The 25746-nt window shown below is 39.2% G+C and overlaps 1 long non-coding RNA gene across 1 annotated transcript; it reads left to right on the forward strand.

The window, feature by feature from the left end:
- The first annotated feature begins 9282 nt into the window (after positions 1–9282).
- LOC104669992 lies at positions 9283–11467 on the forward strand. The gene is made up of 2 exons (XR_749076.2): positions 9283–9686; positions 11351–11467. It is a non-coding gene; the product is annotated as an uncharacterized LOC104669992 (long non-coding RNA).
- Positions 11468–25746: the final 14279 nt, after the last annotated feature.

Below are 25746 nucleotides of genomic sequence, written 5' to 3' on the forward strand. Positions count from 1 at the left end.
AATAATTTCAAGAAGGAACAAAACCTCCAAAAATACGACATTATGTAAAGACAAACCCTACAAGTCATTAGCATTCATGAAAGAAAAAGAAAGTAAACAGCTTGGAAAACACATGTGAGGGCTTAGTCCGAAAATTTCCCCGATCTTGCTAGAGAGGTCAACATGCAAATTCAAGAAATTCAGAGAACCCCTGCAAGATACTATTAAAGACAGCTATTCCCAAGATACATAATAATTAGATTCTTCAAGGTCAATATGAAAGAAAAAAATCTGAGGGCAGCTACAGGGAAGGGGCAGGTAACTTAAAAAGGGAAACCCAGCAGGCTAATAACAGACCTTTAAGCAGAAACCTTAGAAGCCAGAAGAGATTGAGAGGCCTATTTTCAGTATCATTAAACAAAAGTAATTTCAACCAAGTTTTTCTTTATCTTGCCAAAGTAAGCTTCATAAGTGAAGGAGAAAGAAAATCCTTCTTAGACAAGCAAACACTAAAGGAATTTGTTATTGCTGGACCTTACAAAAGGTCTATAGGCTGTGCTAAACATGGAAATAAAAGAACAGTACCTGTCATTGCAAAAACCCACTTAAGTACACAGCCCATTGACACTAGAAAGCAACTGTACAATCAAGTCTACATAACAATCAGATAACAATACGACAGGATCAAATCCTTGCATATTAATATTGACCTTGAATGCAAATGGGCTAAACACCCCACTTAAAAGGCACAGAATAGCAAGTTAGATTTAAAAACAAAGTAAGACTCAACTGTCTACTGTCTTCAAGAGACACACCTCATGCATTAACAACAACCATAGGCTCAAAATAAAGGAATGGAGAAAGATCTATCAGGCAAATGGAAAAAGAAAGAGAGCTGGGTTGTTATTTATATCAGATAAAACAGATTTTAAACCAACAATAATCAAAGAGGTCATTACAAAATGATAAAGGGTTCAATTCAACAAAAAGACTTAACTATCCCAAATATATTTGCACCCAACAAGTTCTTACAGACCTATAAAGAGACTTGGATAACCATATGATAATAACGACTTCAACACCCAACTGAAAGCATTAGATCACTGAGGCAGAAAAAGACATTCAGGACCTAAATCCAACACTTAAACAATTGGACCTAATCGACAGTCAAGGAAACTCCACTCAACAACAATGGAATATGCAGTGTTCTCATCTGCACATGGCACATACTCTAAGATTAACTACATGCTTGAACATAAAGCTAGTCTCAACAAATTCAAAAAAAATAACACAATCCCAACCACACTCTTGGACCACAGCACAATAAAAATAGAAATCAACACCAAAAAGATCTCTCAAAACCATTCAGTTACATGGACATTAATCAGCTTGCCTCTGAATAACTTTTGGGTAAAGAAAACAATTAAGGCCGAAGTCAAAAAATTCTTTGAATCTAATGAAAACAAAGACACCAATGTACCAGAATTTTGGGGGCACAGTGAAAGCAGTGATAACAGAAAGTTTATAGTGTGAAATGCTTACATCCAGAAGTCATAAAAATCTAAAATTAACAACCTAACATTGCACTTAGAGGAAGTAGAAATACAAGAGTGAACCAACCTCAAGGATAGTGGAAGAAAATAAATATCCAAAATCATAGTTGAACTGAAGAAAATTGAGACCACAAAAATCCATGCAAAAGACCAACAAAATCAAAATTTGTTTTGTCAAAAGAATAAACGTCACTGATAGACTGCTATCCAGATTAACAATGAAAAAAGAGAGAAGATCCAAAGAAGTGCAATCAGAAATGAAAAAGGTGGCATTACAACCAACCCCAAAGATATCTAAAAATTTCTCAGAGACTGTCGCAAACACTTCTATGCACACAAACTAGAAAACCTAGAAAAAATGGATAAATTCCTGGAAATACACAATATTCTAATATTAAGCCAGAAAGAAATGAAAATTCTGAACAGATGACTAACAAGTTCCAACGTTGAATCAGTACCAAAACCTTTCCAATCAAAAAATGCCCTGGACCAGACAGATTTACAGCCGAATCCTACCAGACTTACAAAGAAGAGCTAATACCAATCCTACTAAAATTATTCCAAAAAATTGAGGAGTAGGGATTCCTCCCTAACTCATTCTGTGAAATCAGTGTCACTCTGACACTCAAACCTGGCAGAGAAGCGACTAGAAAAGGGAATAGCAGACCAATGTCCCTCATGAACATAGATGCAAAAATCCTCACAAACCAAATCCAGCAACACATCAAAAATATAATTCACCATGATCAAGTAAATGTTATTCCTGGGACGCAAGGCTGGCTTAACATATGCAAATCAGTAAATATGCTTTACTACATAAACAGAATTAAAAACAACAACCACATGATCATCTTAACAGATGCAGAAAAGTCTTTCTAATAAAATTCAACATTGCTTCATATTAATAACCCTCAACGAACTAGGCATAAAAAAAACATACTGAGGCAAGTCTGATCTGTGCACCTCCCTTTCTGCCAGCCACTTCCAGGGACCCTGCCCTGCTCTGCCTGCTCACAGTGCTCAAAATAATAAGAGCCATCTATGACAAACCCATAGCCCACATCATGCTGAATGGGCAAGAGCTAGAAGCATTCCCTTTGAGAACTGGAACAAGACAAAGATGCCCACTCTCACCATTCCTATTCAACATAGTACTGGAAGTCCTAGCCAGAGCAACTGGGCAAGAGAAAGAAAGAAAAACCATCCAAATAGGAAGAGAGAAAGTCAAACTATCTCTCTTTGCAAATGATATGATTCTATACCTAACCCCATAGTCACTGCCCAAAGGCTCCTAGAATTGATACACATCAGTGAAGTTTCAGATTACAAATTTAATGTATAGAAATCTAGCATTTCCATATACCAATAACATCCAAGCAGAGAGCCAAATCAAGAATGCAATCCTATTTGAAAAATCACACACACACACACACACACACACACACACACACACACACACAAATACCTAGAAATATAGCTAACAAAGGAGGTGAAAAGACTTTACAATAAAAATTATAGGCTGGGCTCAGTGGCTCACACCTGTAATCCCAGTACTTTGGGACGCCAAGACAGGTGGTTCACTTGAGGTCAGGAGTTCGAGGCCAGCCTGGCCAACACAGTGAAACTCCATCTCTATTAAAAGGCCTGTAATTTTTATTGTAAAGTCTTTTCACTTCTTTTGTTAGCTGTATTTCTAGGTATTTTGTGTGTGTGTGTGTGTGTGTGTGATTTTTTAAATAGGATTGAGTTCTTGATTTGTCTGTCTCAAAAAAAAAGTATGGAACACCGCTGAAAGAAATCAGAGATAACACAAACAAATGGAAAATTTTTCTATGCTCATGGATAGGAGGAATCGATATGGTTAAAATGGCCATCCTGCCCAAAGGAATGTACAGATTCAGTGCATTCCTATCAGATTAGTAAAATGTTATTCGCAGAATTAGAACAAAACTATTCTAAAGTCCACATGGAACCAAAAAAGAGCCTGCATCACCAAAGTAATCCCAAGCAAAAAGAATAAAGCCAGAGACATTACCCTACCTGATTTTAAGCTACACTACAAGGCTACAATACCCAAAACAGCATGGTACTGTACAAAAACAGACATAGACCAATGGAACAGGATAGAGAATTCAGATACAAAGCTGCACACCTACAACCATCTGATCTTCAACAAAGTTGACAAATACCAGCAATGGAGAAAGGACACCCTATTCAATAAATGGTGCTGAGATAACTGGCTAGCCATATGCAAAAGGTTGAAACTGAACCTCTTCCTTGTACCATATACAAAAATTAGGCCAAGATAGGCTACAAATTTGAATGTAAAACCTGAAACTATAAAAATCCTTGAAGAAAAACCTAGGAAATACCATTCTGGATATCAGCGTTGGCAAGAAATTTGTGACCAAATCCCCAATAGCAATTGCTACAAAACCAAAAATAGACAACTGGGACCAAAGTAACTAAAGAGCTTCTGCACAGCAAAATAAACTATCAAAATGGTAAACAAACAACCTACAGAATGGGAGAAATTGTTCACAACCATGCATCCAACAAAGGTTTAATAATCTATAAGCAACTTAAACAATTCAACATACAAAAACAAATTAAAAATGGGTAAAGAACCTGAATATACACTTCTCCAAAAAAGATAAACATGTGGCCAACAAATATATTTTTCAAATGCTCAACATCACTAATGATTAGAGAAATGCAAATGAAAATCACAATTACATACCATCTCACACCAGTCAGAAAGGCTACTATTAAAAATTCGAAAATAAGTACTGATGAAATGTAAATTAGTTCAGGCACTATGGAAAGCAGTGTGGAGACTTCTTAAAGAACTTCAAAGAGAACTACCATTAGACCCAGCATTCCTACTATTGGGTATATACTCACAAAAAAAAAATCATTCTGCAAAAAAAAAGACATGCACTCATGTGTTTATCACAGCACTACTCACAATAACAAAAACATGGAATCAACCTAAATGTCCATCAACAGTGGACTGAATAAAGAAAATGTGATACATATACACCCTGAAATACTACACAGCCATAAAAAGGAATGAAGTCATGTCTTTTGCAGCAATATGGAGGGAGCTAGAGGTGATTATCCTAAGTGAATTAACTCAGGGACAGAAATCCAAATACCTGTTCTTACTTACAAGCAGAAGCTAAACTTTAGGTAAACATGAACATAAAACTGGCAACCACAAAACACTAGGGACTACTAGAGGGATGAAGGTGGGATGGGGGTGTAGGTTGAAAAACTATCACGTATTGTGGGTATTATGCTCTCTACTGGATGATGGGATCGTCTGTATACCAAACCTCAGCAATATGAAATTTACCCATGTAACAAACCTGCAAGTGACCCTCTTAACCTAAAATAAAAGTAAAAAAAACCAGACCAAACAAAAAAACCCTTGGTAATGACAGCAAGCAACAACAAAAACAAAGAAAAGCTAAGATTTGTGCATAAATAATACCAAAGGCTCCCGATATTAGCCTCTATTCATGGTCTCCAATGTAGCAACTGATATAAATATTCCTTTGCTCAGAATTTTTAAAATTACACTGTTGATTTTTGGAGTCTACAATTGTTTTTCCTTCACATATATCTCATTTAAAATTTACTCAGCACCTATTATTCATATGACTATAGTAATTTAATACAACAACAACAACAAAAAGACACTCATAAAAGAGTGATAAGACACTCTTAATACTTCCTACCACATAAGTTATCTTCTATGAGAAGCTATCTGCAATACATTTATTCACGAAAGAACATGCACCCAGAATATATATATGAACCCTACCATTAATGTAAAAAAGGATAGTAATAAATAATAAATGTGAATAATATTAAACAGACACTTCATTAAAAAGAATATTAAATGACCAATAAGTTATTGACCTTATTTGTCATGACAATAATGAAAGTTAAAACTGTGTAAGAACTAAATGAAAAAAACCCAGGATTGTTAAATAGAAAAAAGACAAAAACATCAAACCTTCTCTAGGATGCGGAGCAACTGGAACCCTTATGCTCTGATAGAAGGAGTGTAATACTTTAGCTGCTTTGCATAAATGTTTGGGAACATCTACTAAAGTGAATTTTTTTTTTTTTTTTTTTTTTTTGAGACAGAGTCTTGCTCTGTCGCCCAGGCTGGAGTGCAGTGGCCAGATCTCAGCTCACTGCAAGCTCTGCCTCCCGGGTTTACACCATTCTCCTGACTCAGCCTCCCGAGTAGCTGGGACTACAGACGCCCACCACCTCGACCAACTAGTTTTACTAGTTTTTTTGTATTTTTTAGTGGAGACGGGGTTTCACCGTGTTAGCCAGGATGGTCTCAATCTCCTGAACTCGTGATCCGCCCGTCTCAGCCTCCCAAAGTGCTAGAATTACAGGCTTGAGCCACCGCGCCCAGCCTAAAGTGAGTATTTATTTTCTTTATTACTCACCAATTCCACTTCTGTGTTAGGGTCCCCCCTAAATTAGTATATACGTTTGCTATGTTCCTGGCAACACATTATAATAACAAAAAAGTAGAAATAACTCAAATACCCATGAACCATAGCTTTATGCGTAAGTATGATATAATCAAACAATAAAATGTTAAGTTAGAGTCTTGGTTCTGATACTTAACAATCCTTTGAATTTGGGTAACTTATTTAAATTCTCTCAATTTTAATACTATGTCTGTAAAATGGCTACCATATCTGTTTGGCTGGACTGAGATTTCTCTAGAAATGTGTGCATGTAAGACACCTGAAAAATAGCCAGCAGAATAATCATTTCCCCGTTCCCAACACAATCAGTAATATTTACATTTACAACTGTATTTATTAGACCAAATTTATCTTTTTACTTTGGTTTCCTTCCAGTTAATCTAGTACAAGAAATCGTAGTTTGTCTTTTAAATTTGAATATTTACAATCTTCTATTAATTTGCACATGATTTGTTTGTGTTTACTTCCATTCTGTTTCATTCTGTTTCTGTCTTGCTAGACCATCCATACTTTTGAAACCGCCTGCTGAATTTGTTCTGTAAAGTTTTCCTGTCACTTGACACCCTTTCTTCTGTTCAGATATAACAGTGAATTGCAACTGCAGCACCTACTTCCTTATTCTCGAACATTTTATTAATAACTTTGATGCTGGTGAGTAGGAGGGAAAGATGTTCCATTAATATTTCATAAAATTGAAATCTATTCTTTTCTTCAAAATGTGCATCATAAAAGAAATACGAAGGGAGAAGATTCCCCACACTAACCCTCCCACTCCTCCTTCTTAAGTGTTGCTCATGTTAATTTGTTAATAATAGCAGTGTCTGGAGAAACCTAGTAGCACTTTAACAGCTTAGTGGAGGAGTCTCACTACAGAAAATGGAATATAAAGATGGAACTAACATCTTGCCACAAAATCCTATAATTTATGGATAAAAATTGTAATAAATATTTGAAAAGACTGTAGGATTACCAGAAGTAGCCAGATATTGGACCTCCTATAGCATTTTTTCTCATTACTTTTTGTACCTGTGTTGGCCATTGGTTATTCCACAATCTTCTCTTTATAAATAATTTTTAAATTTGTTCTCAGTGTTTGCTATAACAACAAAAATGCTGAAGTGAATAGCCTTGTCATTTGATACATTTTGCCAGAAAAATTTTGAGTGAAATTATTTAATGAGTCACCAAAAAGTATAATGTTAACTGTAGGTTTTTCAAATATGGCATGTATTAAGTGGAGAAAGTTCCCTTCTGTTCCAAATTTTTGAGAGGTTTTATCAAGGGTAGGTGTTGAATTTCATCAAGTGCTTTTTATATGCTTCCAATGAGAGAAATAGCTCTAAAAGAATATTATCGAAATTTTAATATGAGCTCAAAACTAGATACACAACTGATTTTAAAAGTTGATAACTGAATTACAGTTTATAAAAATGTTTTTGTTCTGATAAAATACACACTGAGGGACACAAGGTATGTAAATCTGAAATTGCATTCAGTAGTCTTTATTTTTTCAGGAATAGTAGTATTGTGATCTTGAAATGACTCTTGTAAGAGAAAACAAATACATAATTTACGAATACTGGGAGAAATAAAGATTTACCAGACAATAGAAAATAGCTACAAATGCAAAAGCAAAGAATTAATAATCTTAAAAATGAATTGGAAGAACTGGTATGAGCTCATGAAGTTTTTGCTATTAAAACATGTACTAAAAAGAGAAGAAATGACAATGCAACAAACACTTCTAGCACTTAGATAATGGTCTCTAAATAACATTTTCCTTTAAAAGGAATGAGAGATATTTGAAGGAATGTCTAATTTCTTGTCTAAGGCAAATAAAAGATGATCCTGAACATCATAGTTTTTCAAAGCAAGGAAACAATGAATGATCAATGGAATAATGTCAAAGAACAAAGGGAACAAAATATAGAAACTGTGACAACAAGTGACTGAAGTTAAGACAATGTGACCATTAAAAATGGTCACTGTTGCAGGTTGTTAGAGCAACAAGTCATTATTCAGAAAACATATAAAGACTTGAGTATTTAATCTGTCTTTCTGATACAAGCTATTTTTAGTATAATCAGCTTGTATATAAGGATGTTTTTCTTACAGAAAAATTATACCTAATAAACATAGAAGTATTGATAGGATTAGGAAATCATTTTTGTCACCTCTAATGACAATCTGGCTCTGGGCAGCAATTTCATTGGATATAAAAACTATCAGCTAAAGGTTGATGAGAAACTTTTAAAAGAATAGATCAAACTGATACCACCTGAACTCAATAATCTCAAAAAGTGGATCAACCAAATAGTATGAGCTGGATGATGAGATGCAATGGGAAATGCTTCAGAATCATTTTTGCCTAAACATTTGAAATAGATTTTTTAAAGTATCATAAGGAAGCAAGTGATCAAGTCTATCAGAAAAATAATTTGGTTTTTCTAAAAAAAAAAAACAAAAGCAAAATATAAAAAAGAGAGTTGAAACATAAAAGAAACATAAGAGATTTTAACAACTAGATGCAGCAGTTTGGATCCTGATTTGAGCAAACCAGCTATAAATAGATATTCAAAGCAGTCAGAGGACATTAAATAGGGACTAGGCACTCCATATTTTGTTAATTTTGTTAGGAAGTGATGTCACAATAGAGATTATAGATGTTTCTTAGAAACATATAGTGTACAATGAAGTTGTAGAGGAGAAGGGATAGGAATTGATGTAATATGTTTTAAAATATTCACACCAAATGAAGTAGGGACACAGATCAAAATCGGCAACAAGTTGATGACTGCTCTCGCTGGCAGTTGGTAAAAGGGAGTTTAATCCATCACTGTTTCTACTTTGTTATGTTCTCCAACAACAAAAAAAATAAGGAAAACCTACAATTTAGGAAGAGCACTGTGAAGGAAAGGAAAATGACCTAGGCTGGGAAGGAGAGAGCTGGAGTTGAGCTTTGAATGGAGAGGAAACACTAGGAGGGTTTAAGCTAAACGGGGATGGTGGGAATGTTCCAAAAACCAGGACCAGAACACATAAAGGTGTGCTGGGGAGGTGGAAGCATGGTTCTATGAAATAATGAAGAGATCTGAATGCTCGACCAGCCTTTATGTGTTAATATCTCACGGGAGGAGTCAACCTGGTGGATACAATAGTACCTCCAGCTGTAAGCAGTTAGCTAGCGCTACTAGATAATTACTTTAGGATGCAGAGCTACAGGTGAGATATGTTAAGTCTCTAGGGGTCATGTGAAACCCTAGCTGCACCATATGTAATTCCAGGGCTCCAGCCTCTCTCCACATGCTCTCCGAGGAATCTTACTGTGATCAGTTTTAAGTGCCTCCTGTACTGAACGTTCTCTAACCTCCATCTCCAGCTCCAATGTCTTGAACTCTAGCTCCATATTCCTAAAAGGATGAGAAAACCTGGAGGCCCCTAAGCACTTCATGCTGAATTGGTTTGCACCCAAAACATCATAGTTATGTAGAACTTCACAAGAACTATGTGAGCATAGTTCTTGTTTCTTTGAATGGCACATCACTCCAGCTACTTAAACCAGGGCCCAGAAGAGTCTTAAATGCCTTCTTTACCCTTTTACTCCACATCCATGCAGTTTACCTGCTTTCAGGTATGTTGATTCTACTCACTAAATTTATCTGGAAAAGTGGCACCCCCTTACCATGCCCCACGGGCCTCATCACCTTTGAGCGTGTGTGTGTGTGTGTGTGTGTAGATTGTTACTGCAATGCCTACTGTTGCCTTCTTTTAGTTTCTGCAACAAGGTGATTTTTTCCAAAACACATATCTCATTGTGTCAATCGTCTGAATTAAACCTTTCCTAGCTACACAACTCCTGAGCTGCAATAAACAATGAAACCCCCTGAGGACATCAGGCAAGGCCCCTCACAATGAGGATTTTGTCTACTGCCTTCCTCTTCTCTGTTCTGCACTCCTCCTTATGCACCCCACAATCTGACAGTTTGTTTTACGACTCACAGTTCCCTAAGTGCCCCATGAATTTCTGCTGTTCCCTGTGGAAATCTGGTGAATACTTCCTCCTCTTTAAGGGATTGGGCACTAGTCCCTGGGGCAGGCAAGCATCTGATATGTATTGTGCCAAAGGTAACCTTGAAATTATTATCCACCTGTGCCATCTGAGCTCTTTGTATTTCCCTGGCTCATAACAGCTAGCATCCTGCAGGGGTGGCTATTTCTATGAATGGCTAAGCAAGGCAGCTCCAGTTAACACTGGCCCCTGGTGGACAGCCATGGCCTGTGGGCCATGTAAACCCCAGGCATTTGTCTATTGCCAGGAGCACATTCTTCCCTACTGGGACCCCTGTCCTCTCTACCAGGCAAGGGTTGAAATGCCGGGCCTAGGGCTAGCATGCTGGGACCTCCATAGATGTTCCCCAGAAGTTCCCTATGGCCGAGGGAGATGGGAAAAAAGAAAGAATGTGGGTGAGGGGCACTCTCTGGGCTGTTCTCTGTGAAGTTAACTGGAACCAGCAGTGACTAGGGATGCAATATGGCCAATGTTCCACAATCAGAATACTCAGGTGCTCCAGGAAGAAAACATAAGGTGTGGAGAAAGAGGCAAAAAGCCTGGGCATTGTTGGAGAATATTCTAGAAGGTTGGCAGGAAGTCCTTCCTCAACAGGTTGAGATAGAAACATAGAAGAAGGTGTCTGTAAACTCTCTCTACATTCAGAAGCGAACTGAAGTGTGAGGTTCTTGGTAGCCTTAGAGATCATCAGACCCTAGAAGCCCTTGCCTTACCTGGCATTAATTAACCCCTAAGTTTCTGGATCATGGTGAAACCTGGGGGTAACAGACCTTAATAAACCACTCTAGAAATATTTTAGCATTTTAACAACTGCCATGACAGTACTGTTTCTTAGCAGGTTCAGAATCCCTGGTCTCTTGATATATGCTCTGGAATGTTGAGCAGTGGGACTCTCTGTTACTTCTGGAATAAGCACAATCATGCAGCTCCAGCCCCTTTAAGCAACCTTCCATCTGTCCTATCCAAGGATGCAGCCCTGTGCTTCCCCACCTGGCCAGATAAATGGACTGTGACTCTGCATTGCAGACACAGCTATCCCCACAGGCAGGTCCCAACAGCTAACTTGAAGTAGGAGTAGGAGACCTGAGTAGACTTCAGGTCTGAGTAGCTAAATTATCTTACAAGTTACTAGAAGCCCTAAAGGTTTCAATAAATTTGAATTTGCTCCAGGCAATGATGAAGCAACTGCTGTGACTCTGTTTATCTCTAACTTATGAATTTCTTAGAACCCAGAGGAAAAGGATGTCCTCATCCCCAATTTACAGCAAAAGCCATGAATTTACACATGACAGCTTCAGAATTCATGTCAGGATATGTGTTCTAATCTCAATAAAGCATTATTTACAATATTTGGAGAAGCCTAGTTTGTGAGGATGTGTTCAGACAGGACAGAAGGAAGGGGCAAGAGTTGTGTTGCATCTCTCTTCCTGAGTGTTTTTACATTGCACCGGCCCAGATATTCTTGACACAAGAGAAAGGGTTGATTGACATAAATTCCAAGCTACTGACAAGTCCTGCTGCTGACATTCTGTGCAACCTTGAGATAGGAGGTTGGCACAAGATACAGGTCACAAAGACCTTGCTGATAAAACAGCTTGCGGTAAAGGAGCTGGCCAAATCCCACCAAAACCAAGAAGGCGAGGAAAGAGACCTCTGGTCATCCTCACTGTTTATTATACACTCATTATAATACACTAGCATGGTAAAAGACATTCCCACCAGTGCCATGACAGTTTACAAATGCCACGGCAACATCTGAAAGTTACCCTACATGCTCTACAATGGGGAGGAACCCTCAATTCAGGGAATTGCTCCCCACTCCTTTCCCAGAAAACTTATGAATAATCCACCCCTCATTTAGCATATAATCAAGAAATAACCATAAGAGCAGCCCATGCTGCTGCTCTGCCTATGGAGTAGCCTTTCTTTCATTCCTTTACTTTTTTAATAAACTTGCTTTCAATTTACTCTGTGGATTCGCCTTGAATTCTTTCTAGTGTGAGATCCAAGAACTCTCTCTTGGGGTCTGGATCAGGGCCCCTTTCTGGTAACAGTATTTGTTTACAAGTCAAATCTGTTTCTGTGAGGATAAAGGAGGAAATATCAGTATAAATGAATAAAAAATGGGCCGTGAAGATAGTCATACAAAAGCCTACAGCCATCACAATTTCCAGGGTGGGAATGAGAAAGAAGTAGAAAGCTAATGAAAACTGATAGGAAGTCTGAAGAGGAATCTTCCCAGGCCAATTTCAGAGAGCATGCTATGAAAGAAACGGCCAGGGAGTAGCTGCTCTAAGTGACTGAGTCTTTTAGGAGACCTGCAGAGGTTTGGCAATAGATCTGCAGTCTGAGTCTCACTAGTAAAACTGAACCTTAATATTATTAAATTGTGTTGAATTACAAGACAATAACTAAACAGCAGCAACAATAACAAAAAAGTCTTCTTTTGACTGTCTAAGTAGGGGATTAGGAAAAGAACCATGAGAAAGCAATCTTCCTGTGTCTCCCAAACTGAGAAAAACAGAATACTAGTGTCCTGCAAAATGTTAATAAGTATTAATCAGAAAAGAAGGTTCTGTGATCAAATAGGTTTGACAAGTTCTGGCTACACAAAATAATGGATTCATTCACTAAAGAATGTCTCAGGTTCTTAATGTGCTAATATGCATGATAATTCTCCGGGTATGTGGGGTTTTCCAAACTCATTTAACTTCAGAATACTTTTTTTTTTCTTTGCAGAACTCCTATTAGCATCCCATTAGATATTTGTGTTCTGTGACACTCAATTTGGAAAACATGAGGGTAGTAGCATTTACATTTCAATGGATGCCAAGAAAAAAGCCCCAGGAGAAGGATTCCATTCTGTCTGGCAATAAACCGGCTCTGAAGCAGACTTCTGAACCAGCCAGAGCAGAAGCACAGAAGGGCCAATATGTAGACTCATCCAATGCCTTAGCCAGAAAACCTCCAAACTGACCTAGATTGCTCCAAAAGGAATAGAACATTTTAGGAACATTTATATTAGATGTTCAGATAGAACAAGGAGCCAAAAAGGCCTGTGGGTAAGCCTTGCTTCCTGTCTGACAGACTGGGATGGGAACCGGGAGTAAAGAAGGCAGGAAGGGGAGAGAGGAGCAGGGGACCTGAAGGAGCAGAGTCCCACCCTACTACCAGAGGAGGAGGAAGGGCTTCCTCCTGGTGATGTGGCTCCTGGACTGCTCCCTCATCCTGCCTTCTGGAATCCTGCTCCCTCTTAGCTGTGGGATAACTGGGGAGGGAGGGAACCAACTTCCTGTCTCTAGAGATACTAACAACTTTGTTCCCAAATCTCTCATTGAAAGAGTTTCTTAGTCCAGATGTTACCCCAAAGGGGTCCCAATCCAGAGCCCAAGAGAGAGTTCTTGGATCTGGAAAAAGAAAGAATTCAAGGCGAATCCATTAAGTGAAAGCAAGTTTCTTAAGAAAGTAGAGGAATAACGAATGGCTACTCCATAGAGCAGATGCATGGGCTGCTGATTGCCTACTTTTACAATTATTTCTTGATTATGTGCTAAACGACGGGTGGATTATTCATGAGTTTTCTGGGAAAGGGGTGAGAAATTCCCTGGAACTGAGGGTTCCTCCCCTTTTTAGACCATATAGGGTAACTTCCTGATGTTTTCATGGCATTTGTAAACTCTCTGTGTATCTACTCTCTCTTTTCTCTGGGCTTGCCTCCTTCACTATGGGCAACCTTCCACCCTCCATTCCTCTTCCTCCCTTAGCCTGTGTTCTCAAGAACTTAAAACCTCTTCAACTCACACCTGATCTAAAACCTGAACGCCTTATTTTCTTCTACAATGCTGCTTAACTCCAATACAAACTCGACAGTAGTTCCAAATAGCCAGAAAATGGCACTTTAGATTTTTCCATCCTACAAGATCTAAATAATTCTTGTCGTAAAATGGGCAAATGGTCTGAGGTGCCTGACGTCCAGGCATTCTTTTACACATCAGTCCCTCCCTAGTCTCTGTTCCCAATGCAACTTGTCCCAAATCTTCCTTCTTTCCCTCCCGGCTGTCCCGTCAGTCCCAAACCCAAGCGTCACTGAGTCTTTCCAGTCTTCCTTTTCTACAGACCCTTCTGACCTCTCTTCCCTCCTCGCCAGGCCGAGTTAGGTCCCAATTTTTCCTCAGTCTCCGCTCCCCTACCCTGTAATCCTTTTATCACCTCCCCTCCTCACACCCAGTCTGGCTTACAGTTTTGTTCTGCGACTAGGCCTCCCCCACCTGCCCAGCAATTTCCTCTTAAAAAAGTGGCTAGAGCTAAAGGCATAGTCAAGGTTAATGCTCCTTTTTCTTAATCCGACCTCTCCCACATCAGTTAGCGTTTAGGCTCTTTTTCATCAAATATGAAAAACCCAGCCCAGTTCATGGCCCGTTTAGCAGCAACCCTGAGACGCTTTTCAGCCCTAGACCCTGAAAGGCCAGAAAGCGGTCTTATTCTCAATATGCATTTTATTTTATTACCCAGTCTGCTCCTGACATTAAATAAAGCTCCAAAAATTAAATTCCGGCCCTCAAACCCCACAACAGGACTTAATGAACCTTGCCTTCAAGGTGTACAATAATAGAGTAGAGGCAGCCAAGTAGCAACTTATTTCTGAGTTGCAACTCCTTGCCTCCACTGTGAGACAAACCCCAGCCACATCTCCAGCACACAAGAACTTCCAAATGCCTGAACCACAGCTGCCAGGGGTTCCTCCAGAACCTCCTCCCCCAGGAGCTTGCTACAAGTGCCGGAAAGCTGGCCACTGGGCCAAGGAATGCCCGCAGCCTGGGATTCCTCCTAAGCCGTGTCCCATCTGTGCGGGACCCCACTGGAAATCGGCTGTCCAATTCTCCCGGCAGCCACTCGCTGAGCCCCTGCAGCTCTGGCCCAGGACTCTCTGACTGACTCCTTCCCAGATCTTCTCAGCTTAGCGGCTGAAGACTGACACTGTCCCATCGCCTCGGAAGCTTCCTGGACCATCACAGACATTCTGGGTAACTCTTACAGTGGAGGGTAAGTCCGTCCCCTTCTTAATCAATATGGAGCCTACCCACTCCACATTACCTTCTTTTCAAGGGCCTGTTTCCCTTGCCTCCAAAATTGTTGTGGGTATTGATGGCCAGGCTTATAAACCTCTTAAAACTCTCCAACTCTGGTGCCAACTTGGACAACATTCTTTTATGCACTCCTTTTAGTTATCCCCACCTGCCCAGTTCCCTTATTAGGTCAAGACATTTTAACTAAATTATCTGCTTCCCTGACTATTCCTAGGCTACACCTCATTGCTGCCTTTTCCCCCAGTTCAAAGCCTCCTTCACATCTTCCCCTAGTATCCCCCCACCTTAACCCACAAGTATAGGATACCGCTCCTTGGCGACTGATCATGCATCCCTTACCATCTCATTAAAACCTAATCACCCTTACCCCACTCAACACCAATATCCCATCCCCAAAGCACGCTTTAAAAAGATTAAAGCCTGTTATCACTTGTCTGCTACAACATGCCTTTTAAAGCCTGTAAACTCCCTTTAAAATTCCCCCATTTTACCTGTCCTAAAACCAGACAAGGCTTACAGGTTAATTCAAGATCTCTGCGCCTTATCAACCAAATTGTCTTGCCTATTCACTCCATGGTGCCAAAGCCATATACTCTCCTATCCTCAATACCTCCCTCCACAACCCATTATTCTGTTCTGGATCTCAAACATACTTTCTTTACTATTCCTTTACACCCTTCATCCCAGCCTCTCTTCGCTTTCACTTGGACTGACCCTGACACCCATCAGGCTCAGCAAATTACCTGGGCTGTACTGCTACAAGGCCTCACGGGCAGCCCCCATTACTTCAAGCAAGCCCAAATTTTTTCCTCATCTGTTACCTATCTCGGCATAATTCTCATAAAAACACATGTGCTCTCCCTGCTGATCGTGTCCGGCTAATCTCCCAAACCCCAATCCCTTCTACAAATCAACAACTCCCTTCCTTCCTAGGCATGGTTAGTGCAGACAGAATTCTTACACAAGAGCCGGGACCGCGTCCTGTAGCCTTTTGTCCAAACGACCTTACTGTTTTAGCCTAGCCCTCATGTCTGTGCGCAGTGGCTGCCACTGCTTTAATACTGTCAGAGGCCCTAAAAATCACAAACTATGCTCAACTCTCTACAGTTCTCATAACTTCCAAAATCTATTTTCTTCCCCCAACCATTGCTCAGGACAATGCTTATGCTGATAAGTTAGCTAAAAAAACCGCTAGCGTTCCAACTTCTATCCCTCACAGGCGGTTTTCCTCCTTCACATCAGCCACATCCACCTACTCCCCCGCTGAAACTTCCACCTATCAATCTCTTCCCACACAAGGTAAATGGTTCTTAAACCTAGGAAAATATCTCCTTCCAGTCTCACAGGCCCATTCTATTCTGTCATCATTTCATAACCTCTTCCATGTAGGTTACAAGCCGCTAGCCCGTCTCTTAGAACCTCTCATTTCCTTTCCATCATGGAAATCTATCCTCAATGAGATCACTTCTCAGTGTTCCATCTGCTATTCTCCTACCCCTCAGCGATTGTGCAGGCCCCCTCCCTTTCCTACACATCAAGCTCGAGGATTTGCCCCTCCCCAGGACTGGCAAATTGACTGTACTCACATGCCCTGAGTCAGAAAACTAACATTTATCTCTTAGCCTGGGTTCTTTCACTGGATGGGTAGAGGCCTTTCCCGCAGGGTCTGAGAAGGCTACCGTGGTCATTTCTTCCCTTCTGTCAAATGTAATTCCTCAGTTTGGCCTTCCTACCTCTATACAGCCTGATAACGGACCAGCCTTTACTAGTCAAATCACCCAAGCAGTTTCTCAGGCTCTTGGTATTCAGTGAAACCTTTATATCCTTTACCGTCCTCAATCTTCAGGAAAAGTAGAACGGACTAATGGTCTTTTAAAAACACACCAAGCCCAGTCACCAGCTTAAAAAGGACTAGACAATACTTTTACCACTTTCCCTTCTCAAAATTCAGACCTGTCCTCGGAATGCTACAGGTTCCAGCCCATTCGAGCTCCTGTGTGGACACTCCTTTTTATTAGGTCCCAGTCTCATTCCAGACACCAGACCAACTTAGACTGCACCCCAAAAAACTTTCATCCCTACTGTCTTCTGTCTAGTCATACTCCTATTCACCACATTCTCAACTACTCATAAATGCTCTGCTCGTGTTTACACTGCTAGTTTACACTGTTTCTCCAAGCCATCACAGCTGATATCTCCTAGTGCTATCCCAAACCGCCACTCTAAATTCCCTCTTAAAGTAAATAAATAATCTTTGCTAGCAAGGCTATGCTATCCCAATTCTTAGTCCTTTAATACCTGTTTTCTCTCCTTGTCTTATTCAGACCTTGTGTCTTCTGTTTAGTTTTTAATTCATACAAAACCACATCCAGGCCATCACCAATCATTCAATAGACAAATGTTTCTTCTAACGACCCCACAATATCACCCCTTACCACAAAATCTTCCTTCAGCTTAATCTCTCCCACTCTAGGTTCCCACACCGCCCCTAATCCCGCGTGAAGCAGCCCATTCTCTCTCCATATCACCCCCCAAAAAAATGTTCGCCGCCCCAGCACTTCACACTATTTTGTTTTATTTTTCTTATTAATACAAGAAGGCAGGAATGTCAGGCCTAGGCCTCTGAGCCCAAGCCAAGCCATCGCATCCCCTGTGACTTGCACCTATACGCCCAGATGGCCTGAAGTCACTGAAGAATCACAACAGAAGTGCAAATGCCCTGTCCCGCCTTAATTGATGACATTCCACCGCAAAAGGAGTGAAAACTGCTGGTCCTTGCCTTAAGCGATGATATTATCTTGTGAAATTCCTTTTCCTGGCTCATCCTGGCTCAAAAAGCTCCCCCACTGAGCACCTTGTGACCCCCATTACTGCCCGCCAGAGAACAACACCCCTTTGACTATAATGTTCCTTTACTTACCCAAATCCTATAAAACAGCCCCGCTGACTCTCTTTTTGGACTCAGCCCGCCTGCACCCAAGTGATTAAAAAGCTTTATTGCTCACACAAAGCCTGTTTGGTGGTCTCTTCACACGGACGCGCATGACAAGGATGGCCTCTGGTGAAGGGGATGGGGTCTCTGGTGAGCAGGGTGTGGCCTCTGGTGAGGGGGGTGTGGCCTCTGGTGAGCCGGGTGAGGTCTCTGGTGAGCCAGGTGTGGCCTCTGGTGAGCAGGGGTGGGGCCTCTGGTTAGTGGGGTGTGGCCTCTGATGAGCAGGGTGTGGCCTCTGGTGAGTGGGGTGAGGCCTCTGGTGAGCGGGGTATGGCCTCTGGTCAGTGGGGTGAGGTCTCTGGTAATGGGGGTATGTTCTCTGGTGAGCAGGGCTCCGTGGCTGCCTGGTGCACAGCAGCCCTGGGCAGCTGCTGAGCAGAGTGGGGAAGCCCATGGTTAGCCCAGGACAAGCCTCTGAAACCAGTAATGGCAGCAAAGCCAGCGAGGGTCGGGCTCCCGCTGGTGCTCACTCCCGGGTAGCAGCGGGGACAGGCGCCTGAAGAGCTGAGGCCTCCACCGGGCGCTGAAGCCGAGGAAACCCTGTGGGCTCCCTGAGGAGATATAGGGAGGAAAGGTTTCAGGAGTGAGCAGGGAGTGAACTGTGGGACGCGGAGCTGCTTCCATGACAGGAGCTCGTGGAGAGCGCGGCGTTGGTGCGCTGCAGCTCAGGAAGAGAAAACGCGGCGCCTACGAGGCAGTGGGAGAGAGGCGGGTCCACCTAGTCTTACCGGAAGTGGCTTGTTCACTTCCTCATTCAGGAAGGAGACCTGGGTCCGTGTTCACTGTGGGGGAAGCTCCCCTGCCGCTCCTGGATGCAGCTGAATGGCTGAGATCTGCAGCCCTGAAGACGGGGGCCCGTTCTGCACTGTGGCTTCGTTTTCTCGGCCTCCTCTCCTGAGTCTTCGTCCAGAATCCGCGAATCGAGGTGGGCAGGCGTCCATTCCAACAGGATGGTGACAGGAACTGAGCAAAGGAAGGAATAATTCACTGAGAATTCGGGGGAAACCTCAGACAATTCTCAGGAATGGGAGATTTTTGTATTCTGTAAAAATTCCATTTGCATGGAGACTCAGATTTTAAATCTCTAATTAAAAACAAAAGTAGTTGAATCATGTTGGGATATTTCAATAAGCTCATTCCAGGCCCTTCTTGAATCACAGTCCTGTAATTTAGCTCTTCCCCCAGATGAGCCCCTGAATAAATCCTCACCCCTCCTGAAACTGAAACGGTCCCAAGATGGAGCCTTAATGCAAGTCTAGGAACTGCCATCAAGTCATCCTGGCTTTGGGCCAGCCCTGGCTTGTTCTGCCTGGGTCTTCTTGGGTCCAAAATATTATTATTTCAGCATACATTCAATATATAAATTATCAATGAAGCAGTTTCCATTTTTTCACACTAAGTCTTTGAAATTCACTTACAGCACATCTCAATTTGGACTACACACAGTTGATCCAAACCTGTGACTGCCCTACAGGTTTATAATCAATCACCTATTAAGTGACCTGCCTCCTAATACTATCACTTTGGGAATTAGAAATTCAACATATAAATAGTAAGAAACAAACCCCCTGATAAAAACAGAAATTTTAAGAATTAGTAAATGAATTGAGTAATATTGCCAGCTATGAGTAATACGTATATAGTCTTTCTACAGACCAACAATGAATAGAAAAATTAATAATTAGAATGATGCCATTTACAATAGCTATAAACATTTTAAAATATCTTGAAATAATTTTATTAAGTGCAAGTCTTTTTTTAATGAAATTATGATACTTCATTGAAATTCATTTAAAAATACCGAATTAAATAGAGACATACAATGTTATTGAATATGAAGCCTATCATAAAAAACTGCAGTTCTCCTCAACTTGATCCATCACTCCAATAAAAATTTCAACAGGGGATTTTGTGTAAGGCAATAAGCTGAACAAATGGTTGAAATTAGCAAGGCTTTCCTGAAGAAGAGAGAGGAAAATGAAGCATGGGGAGGGCCTGCCAATATGGTAAGTGCAAAACTTTATCTTCTTAGAGTTTTAATTTGCGTTTCTCTGATTACTAAAAAGGTTGAACAATTATCCATATTTTTAATTCACTTTTTCCCTCATGAGATGCCTACAAATTATTTGCCCATTTCTCCACTTTTTCTTTCTGATCCATAGAAATCCCATTTAATCGTCTGGATATTAATTTTTTCAGTTATACATAGGTAAATATTTTCTACTGGCTTGTGGCTTATTTTCTAACTCTTCATGGTGTCTTTTGGTGCACAGATATCTCTTGATGTCGTAGAATTTATCTTTTCTTTTATGGTTGATGCTTTCTGTGTCTTGTTTCAAAATGTGGGGTTTTTTAAGCACATAATCATGAAGACATTCTTGTTTTAGTCTATTCGGGCTGATATAAGAAAATACCATAAACTGGGTAGCTTATAAACAACAGAAATTTATTTCTTCCGCAGTCCTGGAGTGTGGGAGTATATGATCAAGGCACATTCAGGGACTCAGAAGAGGCCACAGATGGTACCTTCTTTCTGTGTCCTCACAGGGTGGAACAGGCCAGGGGTCCAGTTAGGGCCTTATTATAAAGATGCTAATCCCATTTCTGAGGGGTCTGCCCTCATTATAAGCTCACCTCTTAAATGACCTGCTTCCTAATACCATCACCTTGGGGATTCGAAATTTAACATAAGAATTTTGGAAGACACAAACTAAAATCACCGCAGTTCTCCTGTGCTCTATGTTACATTTTGAAAAGTTTGCCTTTTACATTTTAAGTTTTTGATACATAATAAACTGACTTTTGTTTATGGTGTAAAGCAAGAATATAATTTTATTTTCCCCATATAGATAACAAATTTTTCCAGCATTATTTATTGAATAACTCTCCTTTCTGCACCGAAGTGCAGTAGAACCTCTAACATTCAGAGAATTTTCCACATATGTGTGGATCTGTTTCTAAAACATTCTTGATCTGTTTCTACCTTATGTTCTCTATCATTATGTAAGTAGCACAATGTGTTAATTTGTATACTTTAATTTTTTTTACAAACGTAGCAACTAGAAAAATTACATTCCTGACTCACATTATATTTCTGTCTCTCCATGCTGATATGAATAATCCTAGTAACTACCTCTTTCTTTGCAAACCTTACTCTGTTTGTTTCTTTTTCTTATTTATTGTGCTGACTGGGTGCTGAAGAACAATGTTGAATAGATGTGGTAACAGCAGAAAATCAATTATGTCCCTGACTATATGGTAATGTGCATAATATTTCATAATTAAATAAGATGTTGATGAAATATATTTTTGTGTGTGTTTTATGAGAGCATATTCATATGCTTCCCCACTATTCCTAAATTACTAGGAGTTTTTGTTTGGTTCTGTTTTAAACATTAATGGTATATTAATATCCATTGTTAATCCAATTAGCCAAATAATTGAAATATATCTAATGCTTTTTCTGCATGAATGTGATATATTTTGTAAATTTGTTTTCTAATACTGAGTCAACCTAATCTTCCTGGAATGCTCTAAACTTGGTCAGAATGCATTATCTTATCAATACATTTTTGGATTTCATCTGCTAAGACATTTTAAAGTTTTGGTATTCATGCTCATAAATGAGTGAATTTAGCCTAAAATTTTAAATGGTGTTGTTCTAAGGATGGTGTGCACACACGCACAGCATTCTTATGTTTTATAAAATAGTTGTTTGTTTACACTTATTTGTATATTTACCTTTTCTTTTGGTTACATTTTTTATTATGTCTTGCAGCTTCCTTTGGCGAACATTGTTTTCTTTGTAAATCACATCCTTCAGAATTCTATCAAAGAGGAACTAGTGTAATATTTTTTAAGATTTTTGGGGGCCATCTTTATTTTGTTTTCACTCTTAAAAGATGGATTTCCTACATTTAGAATTATAAGTTAAGGTCTATTTACTGTCATCATGTTGAAGATACGTAAACCCACTCTTTTGTTGGCTTCTGTGGTGATGTCAGCTTTGGGTCTTCTGGCCAGTTTTCAGTAGGTGGTTTTATCTTTTCTCTCTGACTACCTTTAATATTCTCTTTGGTTTTGGTTTTGCGTTCAGCTGTTTGCTTATGATATATTTAAGTATACATCTTATTCAGTGTTTATCTTTCATCATATTCAAATGTTATCAATACATTTCTCATTCTTTTCCTCAATCTATTTTTTTTCTTTCTAGATGTTCAATAAGACATATACTTCATGTTATTTTTCTATCATCTATGTCACTCAAATCTTTATGGTTCCTCTTTTTGGTCACCTTGGGCTCATTCCAGTTTCTTTCTTCAGTTCAGTACACTAAGACTTTTTTCTGCTTTGATTCATATATTCTTTAGTCCATCCATTGAATTTCTAACGTAAAGTAGCAGGCAAGTATACGTAATTTATTCTGAAAGGTTTATTTAGTTCTTTATTAAATATTCCTGGTCATTTACACCTTTTCCCTTTTTATTTCATTTGTTATTCCTTATATATTTAGGTATTTATCATGTATGTTCTATTGGATAATCCCATATCTGCAGTATAAGTTTTATACTGAGTTTTGTTGCTTGTACTTAGCCTCAGCTCAGGTCTTTATTTGAAAATTAGCTTTTTCATTTTATCTAGTAGGTTTAGATACGATAAACCGCATATTTTCTCTGCCATATTGGTAGAAACAAAAGTCTTCCCAGCTACTTAAAAAATTAATTTAATAAAATACTGACTTCATAGTAGAAAGCAGAAACTTTGCAAAATACTTGAATATAGTCTAGCCTATAAGAGATATGTTTTACATCCTTCAATTTTTTTTCTTAAAATATTTACATTGTTGACCACAAAGTACTATTAAATGACATGGGAAAATACTAATGATACAATGATAAACGAAAATAACAAAACTGCTTTTCAATATTCTTGAAACTAAAAATAAAAAATGTTCCATGTAAGTTTTAGGAAATAATCCCTTTCATTTTTTGCTCACCTGTTTATTTCAACCTCCCTCCTTCTCACCTCCCCCGCCCCCCCCCCCCCGCCTTTTTTTTTGGATTCAGCTTTGATTCCAGCAAGCCTGGGCCTAATCCTAGAGATACTGATTAAATAAACGTAGATAGTTTTGAAATATGCTTTTCAAGAAAAAATATTCTCAGGATTCCAGTGTGAAGTGGGGTTTGGAAATCCCTGGAAACGTAAGTTACTTTTCTTATAAAGAAATCCAACAATTACGTGCAGGCAGTATAATGTTTCAATGAAGTATAAAATACATATCTGAGCTCACAGAAAAGTACATCTGAACTAGTACTTAGTAGCATTTTTAAGTATTAGGAAATTTTGATTTTAGTTCAAGTTATATATAAAATAGTCAAGTGTTATATCCTGTTTTATTTCAAGTTGTAAAGAAACATTTGATCCTCTTTGCATTTCAGAAAATAAAAACAGAGATCAGATACACAGTATAGGCACTCCCAGGGAGGAGGACGGCCTTGTTTTCCAAAAGCCAGATTGCCAAGCACCCTGCTCTGCTCTGAAAAATCACAAATCCTCCCCTTGAAAAGCTAATAACATTTCCCAGAAAGTGAGATACTTACTTTCCTTTGTAAATTCGTGTTTCTTGGCCAGAAGCCCTGGCCCGTTCAGGAATTTTTATTACAAAATTTAAGTATTGTACCAATACTTTTTGACCACCATGAGTTCTGTTAAGTTTTTCACTAATTATATAGGAAAAAAATGTGTGTACATTTTAGATCAAATATATCCTGTGTTATGCTTTTCCTGAGCCAACCAAATATGTAAACAAAATGGAAATTAAGTATGACTTTCATTATGAGTTTCTATCACATATATCTTTCTATGGATAAGAATATTTTAGAGTTATGGTTTTTACATTTAAATTCTTCATTCGGTGTCAGTTTTAATATATCTTCTCTGTGCTGGCACACCATATGCTTTCTAGTAGTTCGTGGGTAGATGTTGTCGTCTAATCAATAAGGGCTTCTAACAAGTTGCAGGAATTATGCAGAGTGAGGACAAAGGATCCATCTGAACATAGTCTTGGCTTTTCAAGACAGTAACTATTTTACTTTCTTTTAGTCCCCATAAGTGCAGAAAAGATGTCCCATTTTGTTCCAGAATATATTTAAGCAAATCTATGTCTTTTAGAAAAGTGTGTTCTCTAAAATGGCATCTACCGTAGAGATGTGGGCTGGAAATCCAGGTAGCAAAAGTGCTTTTCCTGTCTGTACAACTTTGGGGAGAGAGAGAGGAGGGTCCCAAGAGAAAGGGTAGAACACAAGCTTTATGGGAAATGTTAAATGGAACTTCTTTCAATGTTAGAACACTATCTTAGCAAAAGAAAAGGGAGTATGTCTCAGGTTATTTTTTCCTCTTCCTGAAATCTTCTTTTTAAAATAAAATATTAAAAAGTAACTATTTGAGAAACACACTACCCATATCTATGCATAAAAATCAATGAACTTGGTGGTTATTTAACAAATATGAGCAAGGAATGTTTTTTTACAAATCCACATAAAGTCAAAAAGCTCATGGATTTCACCACAGCAGCTGCTGCTGAGAGACCACTGTTAACATCACACAGGAAACAAGCATACAAGTCTTTTGAGTAAGGGCAAGAGGGAGTGTTTTTCAAGGAAGCAAGTCATCTATAGTTCTTTTTTAGTTTCGCAAATAAGAGATTTCTACATTCCCCACACAGCCACCTGCAGAAAGCATTCATAGACGTCTGAGAGAAACACATTTTTAAAGGGCACTACCAGGCGCATTAAGAGAACTGTATTTCTAGCTGCTTAGCATTATGTAAACACAATGGGCAATAGAATGAGCAAATCAAGTGCTGAAAGCAATTGAAATAGTTTGAGTTATATCATTTTCTAACTTTTATTTTTAAATAATACATGCTAACTAGAAAAGAAATTGGAACATACAGATAAGTGAAATATGAAAAAAAATCAAAATTACTTACTATCCTACCACTTATATACAACTACTGTTGGTATTTTGATAGGTCTTCTAAAGTTTTATATTCATCTGCCAAAATATTTAAATATCTAGATATTTATATCCATCTGTAACAAAAACAGAAATGGATGATCCTGCCTTATAGCCTTTTTAACTTAAAATTAACTTAAAATTATGCACCACGTAGCCACTATTTTTTGAAAATACATAATTGTATCATTTTAAATCACTATACGTTGTTTCTTTTTTTTTTTTTTTTGAGACGGAGTCTTGCTCTGTCACTCAGGCTAGAGTGCAGTGGCAAGATCTCAGCTCACTGCAACCTCTGCCTCCCGGCTTTAAGTAATTCTCCCACCTCAGCCTCCCAAATAGCTGGGATTATAGGCACATGCACCATGCCCAGCTAATTTTTTTTTTTTTTGTACTTTTAGTAGAGACGGGTTTTCGCCATGTTGGCCAGACTGGTCTCGAACTCCTGGGCTCAAATGATCCGAATAGTCGGCCTCCCAAAATGCTGGGATTACAGGCGTGAGTCACCATGCCCAGCCCCATTGTT

This window comes from Rhinopithecus roxellana, chromosome 4, assembly GCF_007565055.1.
Source record: "Rhinopithecus roxellana isolate Shanxi Qingling chromosome 4, ASM756505v1, whole genome shotgun sequence".
NCBI lineage: Eukaryota > Metazoa > Chordata > Mammalia > Primates > Cercopithecidae > Rhinopithecus > Rhinopithecus roxellana.